Here is a 14,235-nt window from a genome sequence, read left to right as displayed (position 1 = left end):
GATAAGGAGCTGAATCAGTGTAGGAACACTGTGGGGGTTGAGAACATAGTTAGCAAAGTGTTTTCGCTGCATTGTAATTTTGTCATAATCTGGGAGTCTTGAGGCCTACGATTAAAGCGCTGAGCTATTATATACCATCCTCTGATAGTGATGGAAGGTAGCGGGGTTTTGACTGTGCTGGATGGAAGCGCAAAGTAATTACTTTTGTCTACACACTGTGAGGAAAAGAATTATTTTAGTCCTTCTCAATGGTTCAGAGGATCATTGTGTATTTTCTGTAGTCCTGAAGAGAAAGTCTTTGATGCCCCCCGAGTCCACAGTTTGAATACTTAATTAGCCTTGGACTTTGTTCTCCTTATAAATTGATCTAAATATGTTTTGAATACAATTATGACTAGTGGGAGAGTCCCTAAAGAAATCTTGTATTTCAAGTTAAAGATATTATTTCCAGTTTCAAACTACATTTTTACATTTATCTCATGGGCCACATGTGTTGTTTCCCGAACAAACATTTATTGCTGTTAATTACTTTTTAATTTAACCTGTTTACCTTAAATAATGTAGCAGGGCTAGAGAGATGACTTGATGGTTAAGAGCACTGGCTGCTGTTTCAGTGACCCAGATTTGGTTCTCAGCACTCACATCTGACAGCTCACAACTAACTGCCCATAAGTCTAGCTCCAGGGGATTTGACACTTTCTTCTAGTTTTGCCAAGAAACTAAACTCAGAGAGAGAGACAGAGAGAGAGAGACAGAGAAAGAGAGCCGCTTTTTTTTCTTTTCTTCTTTTGAGCTGGGGACCGAACCCAGGACCTTGCGCTTGCTAGGCAAGTGCTCTACCACTGAGCTAAATCCCCAACCCCGAGAGAGAGAACCCTTATACATAAAGATCTTTAGAAAGATCTCCTAGTCTTGATGTTGGACTGATTACATGACACCTCACATGTTTATTCACAAGGCATTTATCGAGAAGCCATTCTGTCCAGACAGCATGCTAGTTACCATTAAAAAACAAAGGACAAAAAAAACAAAACAAAACAAAAAAAAGACTCTCAGCCTCTGTTGAAGAACAACTTGTAAATAGTTAAATACTGTGCCAAGTGATCAACTATATAAATTCACATATTTTGGAGAAATTATCGCACATGTTCAACCTTCTGCAAGGGTCCTGGATAGAGTATGGTTGCTTAACATACCCTACAACAGTTAAGCTTTTGTAACATTAGTAAGTTCTATAGTATATTATTTTACCTTTTCTTTTTTTAGGACAAGGTCTAGTGTATCACAGGCTGGCCTCGAACAACTGAGGATAACCTAGAACTTCATTTGTTTGTTTGTTTTGAGACAGGATCTCTCCAATAGCCCTGGCTGTTCTGAAACTCACTATGTAGGCCAGAGATCCGCCTGCCTCTGCTTCCCAAGTGCTGGGATTAAAGGTGTGCGCCACAGTGCCCAGCCACCTAGAACTTCCTGGTCCTACTGCTTCAGCCTCCTGAGTGCTAAGACAGCAGGTGCGCTCCAGCACACCCAGTTCCAGCATTGCTGAGGATCAAACCTCATGCTGGGTAAGGAACTCTGCCTACCAACTGAGCTGCACCAGAGGCCCTCACTTCACCTTTGAATGGCTCTCGCCATTGCTTATCTTAGGTTTACATTTCAGTTACGAAGTTTTGGTGACTTTTTTTGAAGGGTTATTAAATGCTTAGCCTTCTTTTTTTTATAGTAACATTTCTAGACTCTTAAGGTGATTTACATGTTGTCCTGTGTGTGTACATGTGCATGTCTGTGTTCATATGTGCATGCTTACAGCTAATGTATTTGTTTAGGGGCAATTTGGTATTAGTGCTAAAATGCTAATATTCATTGCATTTTGTGTTCATTCTACTTTCTGGCCAGCGATCAGATAATGGTAATTTAATAATAAGCAGCATATATTTTGTGTAATATTATAATAGTATTAACTATTAACTATAAGTTAATGTGATTCCTTCAGTTTTCAACAGAGATCTGGTCCATGTTACTTTAATCCTCATCTACTTTGGGAAGTTCAAATGCAAGGATAGCTTCAGGTGTAAATGGTAAAGCTATTTGGAAGAAAAAGCAATGGAGACCTTCCAAATATGAAGCAGTTTTTCACATTTTGGTACAGAAGGAAATGCAAGTGGGCAAATAGCATGTAGAAAGGAGTAAAAAAAAATAAAGGTTTGAACCTTGCAATACCCAAGTTGGGGCAGTGCTTAGAGAAGTGGAATACAGTGTTCCTATCTGCTTTTCATCCAGCTTTTCTAGTGTAACTTCTTATATAACCACGGTACATCTGTCACATCCAAGAATTGGTAGACTATTTTTTTTTTTAACTAAACTACAGACTTTTGGATATCACAAAAATTTCAACTCATCATCTTTTCCTATGCAGAATCCAATCCAGAATTCCACATTGCAGTCAAACTGTGTAATTTTTTTTTAAAGAACATGGTCACATTATGGTCTTGTAGCTTAGAACTTGCTACCTATAGCTTCAAAATGGTCAGGACTTTTGTTTTGAATGTGTGAGTACTGAAGTTGGGAGGGATGGCAAATGGCTGTAGTCCCTGAATTGGGAGATGGGGACAGGAGGAGGAGGAGTGTCGAGGTCATCCTCAGCTATATAACGAGCTTGAGGCTAGCCTGCGCTACAAAGAACTCTGCCTCCCTTCTCCCATAGAATAACCCAACAAGCAGAAAAAGATTGTTTTTCCTTCAGTTATATATATATTTTTCCTTAAAACTAAGCTTGGAGGGGTCTGGAAAGGCGGCTCAGTGGTTACAAGTGCTTGCTGTTCTTACAGAAGATCCAGGTTCTATTTCCAGCATCCACAGGACAGCTCACAACTGCCAGTTCCAAGATTCAGTGCCTGCCACTGGCCTTCAAGGGCACTGTGATTACAGGTAGGGCATACATACACATGCAGGCAAAACACTCACACACACAAAATAAAAAAAAGAGTGGTGGGCCAGCAATATGATACATCAGGTTGAAAGTGCTTGCCACACAAGCCGGATAACTTGGATTTGATCCCTGGAACCCATAGTGGAGAGGGAAGTGTTCCTCTGACCTCGATACAAGCCATGGCCCATGCATACCAAATAAGTAAACATTTAAAGTTCCTTTTAAAAAGTAACTTGAAAGTAATGGATCATAATAGAGGCAGGAATTTTAGCGCTTCTCTCTCTCTCTCTCTCTCTCTCTGTGTGTGTGTGTGTGTGTGTGTGTGTGTGTGTGTGTGTGTGTGTGTGTGTGTGTAACAATTGCAAAATTCTGCCCCACTGGGCTGTGTATCTGGCCATTTGCCTGCCATTTCATGCGCAGTTAATAAAGTAACAACTTCCCAGACTTATTGAGGGAGACGGCTTGTCAGGTTCAGAGAATTACTTTTGAAATACTGCTGCTACAGCCAAGCTTCAGAAGTCCATGGTTACCTGAGCATAAGCGCTGCCGTGGGCTGGGAACATGGGGCCTGTCCTCATTCTGCGGATCTACGTGGAAGAGTTTATTTTATAGACAGAAAAAGCATCAGAATAAGAGGAAGTAATAAATTGAACTAATAATTTATTTTTTCCTTTAAAAATTCTAAAAGTGTCAGCTCTAAAGTTTTTGGAAACCCCTTAATCTTTCTGAGCTGAACAGGGCTCCAGAAAATGGTCCCAGCAAATATTCTGGATTGAATATATAAAGAAGAAGCTTTAAAAAATAAAAGAAGAAGCCAAGAGAAATAAATTCAGATTCTAGGTGTGTGGTTCTTGTGGGAACTGACTCTGGTCCTCTGCTTGAGTGGTGCTTGGCTTAACTGCTGAGCCCTCTCCTCAGCCCCATCTGTAAAGCTTTAAGCACCTTGTCAACTGTTTCTAAAGTTCAAAAGAGTTTGAAGTTTTATTATTTTTAACATATCTTCTGGGGCCAGTGTTCTCTGAACTCCATTCACTTGCCCATCACTGTTAGGATTTTTGCCAAACACACATACAGTTTCTGAAATACGGTTTCTTCCACGTCCTGTACATGGAACAGTAGTCCACTGCCATATGTCAATGAAGACTTAAAGGAAGAAACTCTTTTTATAGAATTCCATGCAAAGAAGTATTGTACAGTGTCATTCTGTACTTGGGGAAGCATGCTTGGGCAGTTCTTCTCGGTATTAAGGATGACATACCATTTCTGCCTTTGAAGTGTAGCCCTGTCCTGACAGGTGTCGGTGGCTAATGAACTTGCTTTAATAGAGACAGGGTTAGTGATGACAGATGTCAGGCCAGGTCCATGGCCAAGTTGTATCTCGCAATTCCCATACTGGGTCCTGGAGAGTCACCTTGGGGTCTCACACGTACTATGAGACAAACATTCTACCACTGAGCTGTATCCCCAGGCCTATTAAAAACTGCTACCAAAGTAGAGCCTAAAGCCCCTATTGTTTTAGAAAACTGTTTGTTAGTTTTAACTGCTACAGGTTAAATACTACTAATTGTAAAACTGTTAATTGTAACATTTGCTGAAATTAAAAAGTAATATTTTCAGCCAAGCATGATGGCAGAGAGTCTGTAATTTCATCCCTTGGGTGGTATATGCAGGAGAATCAGGAGATAAAGGCTGCTGGCCTTAGCTACACAAGACTTCCTTCTAAAAAATCAAACAGACCAGCTAGGCAGAGGCTCAGTTGGTAAAGTTTTTAGGACCTGAGTCCAGATCCTCAGTGTCTGAGTAAAAAGCTGGAGGTGGCAACACAGGTCTGAGATTCCCGCTCAAAGGAGGTAGAGGTGGGGTATGAGCTGTGAAGGCCAGCTAGTCTAGCAGAATCACTGAATTTCAGGTCTGGTGAGAACTTATCTGGAAAAAACAAAGATAAGCAGCCACCAGGGAAGCCTGACATGTGACCTCTGGCCTCCACAGGCACAGGCACACAAACAAACACACACACCACACACAGAGCAAGCAGTTAGATTTTCAGGCCTCTCCTCTCCTATGGGCCATGTCTGTAATGTCCTACTGTGTCTACACAGAGTGATCAGCAAACTGGTCCAGATGGAGGCAGAATGCTGGGCTCTCTTTTGGTAGATCTGCTACTTACTTGTTTTGATTCTGGGAAACTCAGTCATCTTTTAAAGATGTAAAGAGAGTCTAAAGATAATTAGGGAACATAGAATTGCTTTGGTTCTGGTCACCTTAACCATAGAAAGCTAACTTTTAATTTAACTAGTGAGGAATATGGCTTTCTCCAGTTTCCCATAGATGAGAGTGACACTTGAACTAGAAAGAATGATCTTCTGGAACCTTCTCGTTCACACCAGAATGGTGTGTGGCCGATTGCTTCCTTCTGTGTCCCAAGGAATGTGCTCTAGGTTCTAGAATTTGTCCACAGAGGCAGATTCAGAGCCGCAGAGATTTGGGGCTGATCTGAAGACAGAACAGGGGCGAAAATCTTGGCTAAATTTAGGTATGCCGATTACTGGGTGGATGGGGGGAAATCTGCTAAAGACAAAAGTCTTTCCAGATTCAGAAATAAGACTCTTACTTCAGTAGTTCTTAGTAGTGTGGGAGGTTGACTCTGAACGAAACAAAGGGATAATAAAACTGAGTAATTATGAGATAAATGGAGTGCAAGGTTTTAATAAAATCTTGTTAAAATTTTTGACAAGAGATTTTTTCTTATGAAACTTTTAGATAAACGTTAGAAGAAAGCAGGAAAAGTCTTTGTGATCTTGAGTTAGGCAAAGACTTTTAAAAATACAGAACTCAGGAAACACAGAGCTGAAGAAATGGCTCAGTGGTTAAGAGCACTTACTGGGGGGTTGGGATTTGGCTCAGTGGTAGAGCACTTGCCTAGCAAGCGCAAGGCCCTGGGTTGATCCCCCAGCTCCAAAAAAAAGAAAAAAAAAAAAAAAAAAAAGCACTTACTGTTCTTGTAGTTCAAGTCCCACTACCTTGTCAGGCAGTTCACCTGTAAACACACACACACACACACACACACACACACACACACACACAATTTAAAAATAAAATAAACACACACACACACACTCACACACAATTTAAAAATAAAAATAAACATAAACTATAAAAGTTGGATTTCATCAAAAATTTGAGATGGCTACGTTTTAGAAAGTTGAGCTTCCATTAGGAACTGAAAAGAGAGACGGCTTGCAGCTGTGAGCACTTACTCACTGTTTTTCCAGAGGACCCGAGTTCAGTTCCTGGCACACGTGTTGAGTAGCTCACAACAGCCGGGAGCTTCAGGTCTATGGAATCTGACACTTTCTTCTGGCTTTTACAGGTGTCACACACGGCACACATACAAATATTCACACACGTTAAAAAAAAAAAAAGAAAGCAAAGGGCAAGCCAAGGACTTACAGTAGAGTCTATAAAGAACTAGAGCTCAGGAGTAAGAAGACAAAATATTTGAATAGGCATTTTATCAAAGAATCCATGTAGTTGATAATACATACCGGAAAGGATGCTCAGACCTCTTAGCCCTCTGAAAAATGCAAATTAAGTTAGTTGTGGTAGCACAAGCCTTTAATTCCAGCACTTGGAAGACAGAAGCAAGCAGATCTGTGAGTTAGAGGCCAGCCAGTGCTACATAATGACACTAGTGGGTAAAGGGAGGATCAGCTATGAGAATGAGGAAAATTTGAACCCCTAACAGTACCAAGTGTTGGTGGTAGAGCAACTGGACTCTTGTGTTGCTCTAAATGTAAAGTAACACAGCTGCCTTGGAAAGCAGCTGGGCAAGTTTCTTGTACGTTGAAAATATGCTTCTCATATGAACTAGCAAGTTCCACTCCTGGGTATGTACTTCAGGGAGTAAAAACGTGTTTATACAGAAACTCATGCCTGAAGATTCATTGCAGCTTTATCTGTAATGTTACCAAACTGGACGTAATCTAAGTGTCCATCTGGTGAATGGATAAACAGCCTGTACTCTGTCATTGGAAGGGACTACTAGGCAGCAATCAAGAACAAACTACTTACTGATGTAAGTAGCAGCATGAACAAATCTAACTGGTATGTTTGGGGCAAGAGAGATGGCTTAGTGGCTAGGTGCTCTTGCTGCTCTCAGAGGACCTGGGTTCAATTCCCAGCACCCTCATGGCAGTTCACAACTGTTGGTAACTCCTCCTATTCCAGGGGATCTGATACTTTCTTCTGCCCTCTGCAGTCACCAGGGACACACATAGTGCATAGACATAGCAATGTAGGTAAAGCACTCATACACATAAATAAGATTTTAAAATAAATCTTAAAATTTCAATGGGATTCTGTAATTTCTATAGGATTAGATTCCAATTAGAGTTGAAATTAGTTTAGGTCTGGATTTCTTTGAGACACATGATTTTGAAATATTCATCCCTGGATTGAATTGCAAAGAGCTTATTGGTCATTAAATTGGGCCAAATTTAGACTAATGTTTTTTTAAAGATTTACTTTTATTTATGCATGTATGTGTATGTGTGCATGAGTGTGCAGGTGTGTGTATGTATATGTGCCTGTTAGTGCACAGGTTTCTGTGGAGGCCAAGAGAACATCTGACATGGGCATTGCCATCTCTGCAGCCCTTAATATACTTCTGGTGTGTTTTTTATGTTAAGAAATTTAATTTTTTATGTGTATGACTTTTACCTTCATGTATGTATATCAAGTGTATGCCTGGTGCATGTGAAATCAGAAGACTGTGTCAGACACACTGAAATTGGAGTTACAGATGGCTGTGAGCTACCATGTGGGCGCTGGGAATTAAACCTGGGTCCTCTGGAAAAGTAATGTCCTTCCCACTGAGTCATCTCTCCAGGCCTGCCTTAATAGTCTTATTTAACCAGAGACAGGGCAAGTGTGCTGGTGCACTTTGAGGCAGAGTTGGGGTCACTGGGAGTTTAAGGCCTGCCTGGTCTACATTACCAAGATAGCCAGGGTTATGTAGAGAGACCTTGTCTCAAAACAAACAAGGGTTATAGGATGTGAAGTGTATTTGAAGTTGTTAGGTTAGAACAGGAGAACTCCAGAAAATAACTTTCATTTTTGAGTTTCTACCCCCACCCTCTGGCATAAATCTTTCCTGATTCTAACAAAGTTTACTTCTGACCTTCAGTAAGGCACTTTTACAGTTTTTTTCCTCCCCCGGTTATTCCTTGCCATTGTTTCTTGTACCTGCTTCCTCATACACTTAAAAAAAAAATAGTTACGTTTATGTATATGAGTGTTTGCCTATATGGATGTGAGGGCACCATGCCCGTGCCTAGTGTCCATGGAGGTCAGGAGAAGACATCTGACTGATCCCTTGGAACTGACATTATAGACAGTTATAAGCCACCATGTGAGTGCTGGGAACTGGACCCAGTCTGCTGTGAGAGCAGCCAGTGCTCACCTCTGCATCCACTTCCAGAACCCCACCCCCACCATATAACATTCTCTTTTTGAAACAGGGTCCCTGCAGTCAAGGGTAACCTCAGATTCCTAGTCTTAAATGACCTTTCAGCTCAGCCTCCACAGTAGCTGGAACTGCAAGTCTGTGTCACCACTGCCTGCTTTTCCCCTCCCGCTGGCCTCTCCCCAATGCTGGAATTCTCTCCCAAGTGGGTTTATCCTGAGATTTTGTGTGTGATCATGTGGCAGGAAGCCCTTCAGCGATTACATTTATTTATTTATTATTCATTCATTCATTCATTCATTCATTCATTCACTTATTTGTATTGTTTTTCTTTCAGTCCTCCCTGCTATTGGGTTAGATTGATTTTCTCAAAGTTTACTTAGTCTATCCCTGTGTCTGCCTCCTTTCCATGTGGTCTTTCTCAGGTCTTCAGGCTGTCACGTGGATCTATACTTTCAGATGTGTTTGTCTTGTGGACATGTCTACCTGGATATCCTATAAGGACACAGGCTTAACATGCTCTTCTGGACTTGCTAACTCTCCTTCCTTTTGCCCTTCATCCTTCGGTCACTGTCTGTCTAGGTTCCCAAGGTCAGAAAGATCTACATTTTTTTTCTTTTTTCTTTTTTTCAGAGCTGGGGACCGAACCCAGGGCCTTGCACTTGCTAGGCAAGCGCTCTACCACTGAGCTAAATCCCCAACCCCAAAAATCTACATTTATACTTAGCTTTATACCCTTGTTTCCCTCTGATCTCACAGGTCATTATCCTGTTACTTCCAAGAACACAAAGAATGTCTAGCCTCTCTCTTCTCCATTTCATGACTACAGTCTATTTCTTCAACTATTTCTCCTCTTCCTCTTTTGCTTTTGTCTCCTTTTAAGTGTGTGTGTGTGTGTGTGTGTGTGTGTGTGTGTGTGTGTGTGTCTCTGTGTGTGTGTGTCTGTGTGTGTGTGTGTGTGTGTGTGTGTGTGTGTGTGTGTGTGTGTGTGTGTGTGTGTGTCTGTGTGTGTGTGTGTGTGTGTGTGTGTGTGTGTGTGTGTGTGTTATATAGGAATTGAATCCAGAACTTCATGTGTCTGAGATAGGTGTTCAACCACTGAAGTGTATCTGCAGCCACCTCACTTTTTTTTTTTTTTTTTTTTTAATTTTTTTGAAACAGAATTCTGTAAACTCAGGCTTACTTTGAAGCCTTGCAGTTTTGATTGTTTTGTCTCTGGCTCCTGCCCTCAGGCTCAGTTTGCCTCTTGGGGGCTTCATGGAGTACAGTATCTAACTCCATAGCTCAGAGTGACCTCAGACTTTAGCCCACCTATATCACCCTCCCGAGTGCTGGGACTGCCGGTGGTACCACCATGACTGCTCTGATCTTGTCTCTCAGTCAGCAGTCTTTTTCATTCTTGTACTCCCAGAGTTATTTCTCTTCAAATCTGTTATCCTTTTTCTCCTTTGGTTTAAAAAAAATAACACCTTAAAAAGAACATTTTTCTTTTTGCTTAAAGTCTAAAATGGAGTAATAGTTCTTTAAATTTTCAAATTAAACATATAATTTGAGCTCTCATTCTACCTATCTCCCAACTACTCCTCCCTCTGACCAGGGAGGAGGGATCCTTTTATTACATCAGAATCCCTGGTTAATATGTTAGGCTTTCAAATCAAATTGTCTGACGCTCTCAGCTATCAAATAGGTGGCTTTATCAATGTATTTTAGCTCTCTGTCCCTCTGTTTCCTAATCCAATAGATCATATGCTAGATATGCTTGACTTGTGGTTGAAGTGAGGGTTGACTGATGTAATGCAGATGAAAGACTTCATACAGTACTTGGCCCACAGTAAATTCTCAGTAAAGTAGACTCTTGTTATTCTCATGGTCCTTGAGAGAGTCTCAGAACATCAGTATTTTGGATGGTTGCTATGATTGTTTCCACATGGGATCTCTCTAGAAAACCAGCTAATCCCTCGGGGAGAGTATAGCCATCTTCCAAACTTACTGGAGCTGCTGTGGCCTGACAGAAGCTACAGTCATATTCGGCAATACAGACCTTTAGAACAAGACTACCTTGGTCTGGAATTCCCATTCCCAGCTTCTCTCCCTGTAGCTCAGGACTGGCTCTTCTAGAGCAGCTAGAGTTCTTCTCTTCTCAGTATGTCTCCACTTTACATCTACAACTGAGAAAGGCTAAGTAACTAGTCCAAGACCAAATTCATGTTCTGCATCCTGAGACGGTACTTGGAAGCGGCACCCTATCCCTAGGGGTCTTTCTAAATACTTTGCTTTTTTATGTTGCAGAAATTTGGCATCCTCTTTTTTTTTTTTTTTTTTTTTTTTTTTGGAGCTGAGGACCGAACAGGGCCTTGTGCTTAAAGGCAAGCGCTCTACCACTGAGCTAAATCCCCAACCCTTGGTTTTTTTTTTTTTAATCTATCTCTAGAATATCAGACTCCCCCACTTATCTTTGCAAGTAACTCACTCATTCTTTAAAAAACATTTTATTTTTAAGTTAAGTTTATTAATTAACTACTTATTCTTTAATTATTTGTGTATCTGTTAGGGAGATGTCTTTGAAAATGCAGGTTCCCACAGAGGCCAGAAGAGGGAGTCAGAGCTTCTGGAGCTGGAGCTGGAGGAGGTTGTGAGCTGCTCCACTGGGTGAGCTCTGGGCACCAAACTCAGATCCTCTTTACTTAGCATTGTGCACTCTTAACCGTGAGCCCTGGCAACTGTGAGCCCTCATTCTTAGTCAGTTGGCCTTATTGCCTCAATGTCGTCTTAAGGCAAGGTTACCTCTTTCCTACCTTGTCCTCTGTCACTGCACTTAACACATTTAATTGTCCACCTTCCCTCCTGAATCAAGTGTCTGAAGGTTAACAGAGTCCCTGTCTTCCCACCCTTCCCTGAGGAAACATTGTTAGTTAATGGCCATTGGCCAAGGAGAGTCATTTTCTTCATAGGAATAGCCACTGGGAACCTGCCAGCAATACAGTGATAACCCTACACATTCTCATGTGAGCAACCCTAACTACATTCAGTTGGTCACAGAAGTCAACAGCAACAGAAAGACATGGACATGGGGAAAGGGCTTACTTGCTAAGAAGAAGTGAGGATTCAGCAGGAGTGGGAGGGGACCGAGAGAGGGTGGTAGAGGGTGAAAATGACCAAAATACATTATATGTATTTATAAACTTGTCAGATAATTTAATTAAAAAAAGGAAAGTATTGTGTCTTGCTTGGGCAACATACTATGTTCATGGTCTGAGTTCATGGTTAAGGCACTTTCAAAATAACCAAGGGCAGGTAGGTAGCTCTATGATAGGTCCACATGTAGCATCCAGATGAGCTCTATAGTAGGGCCATGTGTAGCGTGCAGGGAGGTGATTCTATGATAGGACTGTGTGTAGCATGTCTGAGACTTTGAGCTTGACTCCCAACACAAAAAGGCAAAAGAAAAGGAAAAAGGAAACAAAAAGAGGGGGAAGTGTGTTTTACTTAACCCTGCCTCAGGACTTCAGCTTTTGGCAGGTAGTCAGGCCAGATGCTCAAGAAACGTATACTGAAGAGTAAGTCGTGCAGAGTAACCAGAGGTGCTGGGTGGTGGTAAGTTACATGTTGAACTGTCTGTAGTTTTAGAACATAATTCTAACCAAAGGGAAAATGCAGCTCTCTAGGGATGGGGGCAGCAAATTGATGTGTAAATGTGGGATGGTGGTAGTGCATAGTAACCTGAGTTCAGAAGAGGTGTGTGCTTTTCAGACTCTTATGCACAAGAGCTTTAAGGACCTTGGCAGAGGACAGAAGCTGGCAGTGGAGAACCAAGGACCTTTTGTCCTAAGTATAAAATATGTGTGACTATTTAACATGCCATGTTTTAGCTTTAGAAACTCGTGGAACTTTGTGTTCTTTGTTCTTGTCTGCATATTTAACTTAAAAACATTTTCTTCTCTCTGCTTACTTCCTCCAGTAAGTAAGAGAAATACTGCAAGAACATATATCATCTGTTCTCTGGCTTTTGGCGTCTTCTGCATGCCCCAGTACCCAGGTCTGACAGGCAAGGGATGGGGTTGTAGTCTAGTACAGCAACACACTAGCTTTCTGTGATTTGGGGGATCGCCCACTCAGAAGTATTATGTCATTGGGCAGACGAGGGTGAGCTCATCTTGTTCTGATTGACTGGGTTGTTCCTGGAAGGCTGCAGTCAGTTGGAGGCACCTCATTACAAGAGTGCTGGGGACCAGTTGGAGAGAGTTCACAGGAGACCCCCCAGGGATGCTTAAAGGACCAACGAGGCTGACTGCTGAGGAGAGAGTATAAATGAAAACCGTATAACTTGGCTGAACCAAGACAGCAGAAGTAAATCTCTCAAGAATATAAACTTGATGGGGGAGGGCAGCCCTTTATGGTGTGGCTTGGGATGGGGAAAAAATATCCAAGAGCACAATTAAGACAGTATAATTGTAAACTAACAGTTCAAAACATGATAGAATACTTTATTTGTGGGACTCTCCTTACTTAGACCACCCTACCCTGTGGACCTTGTGCCAGCTGAATGATTTTTTCTTTTAAATATTGGAGAATTACATTAAAGAACTATGTTTTTCTTAAACTCCGACTTGTTTTATGGAAACCAGTAGGTGACAACAGAATTCTTGCATGCTGAATTCTGAAGTCCACTTCTAAATGCACCTGAAGTGGACTTTCTCATGGGTGTTTTCTTGACTTCTTACAATAGCATTTCAAGGGCTGAAAAGATGGCTCGGTGGTTAAGAGTGTTTGCTGTTTTTGTAGAGGACCTGGGTTTGGTTCCCAGCACCCAGCTGGTGGCTTGCAATCATTCATAATTCCAGTCCTAGGTGATCCAATGTTCTCTTCTGACCTCCCCCAAGCACACGTGGTGCACACATACATACATATATGCAGGCAAACTCTCATACACATAAATAAATCTTAAAAACTTGAATAGCATTTTGAAAACAGACGAAGTCATTAATATATATTAAAATAATTTTTGGAACAATAATGTATTTGATCCTTCGGGTACATTGTATAACAAAAATCCTGCTTAGCCTTTGCAGATGATTGATTAAAATTCTTAGTTGTCCTATGAACACAGACATGAAGCTTTTACATAAGAGCTAATAAGAGGCAGGGATGGTCATACACACTTGTAAGCTCAGCAGTTGGGAAGCAGAGACAGGAGGTGTGGGTTTCAGGCTAGCCTGCATTACGTTCTCCAACTGTAGTAGAGGAAAAAGAATTGAAATGAGAAGCCTTTGCATAATTTTGTGAGTTTTCTAGCTTTTTGTCTAGAAGGGGTATAGTAGAATGGGAAAAATGATGCTTTCTTTGAGTTTTTTATAGAAATATATTCATATTTACAAAAAGCAGCTACATAACTTTAAAATAAAAACTTTGGGCTGGGTCTAGTAGCACAAGGTTATAAGTATAGCTCTTGGGAAGTTGAGACAAGAGGATTGTGAGTTCAAACCCAGCCTTGGCTATGTAGAGATGTCCTGTCTCAAAACCAGGTATTTGTAGTCCTAGCCTCAAACACATCAGATGATGTATACATACATCTCTACTACAGCTACTTGGCTCTGCCTTGTCCAAAAGCTGAATGTAGACTGGGTATGTGAGTGAATGAACTTGGCCATTTTTATTGTTTCTATTTAAAAAATAACAAAACCAAACAGATAAAATTGACTTACAAAATATTTTGTTAACTCCTGCTTAAGTCCCTTGGACTGGAAAGTCTGGTCTCTAATCCAGCAGCAGTAAGGATCCCCTGTAAGCCTGTTAGAGCATGGGGAGCACTGGGGCTTCCTGCTCTACAGTTGAGGCAGTGCAT

Source organism: Rattus rattus, chromosome 7, assembly GCF_011064425.1.
Source record: "Rattus rattus isolate New Zealand chromosome 7, Rrattus_CSIRO_v1, whole genome shotgun sequence".
Classification (NCBI taxonomy): Eukaryota; Metazoa; Chordata; class Mammalia; order Rodentia; family Muridae; genus Rattus; species Rattus rattus.
This window is presented reverse-complemented; position numbering follows the sequence as displayed.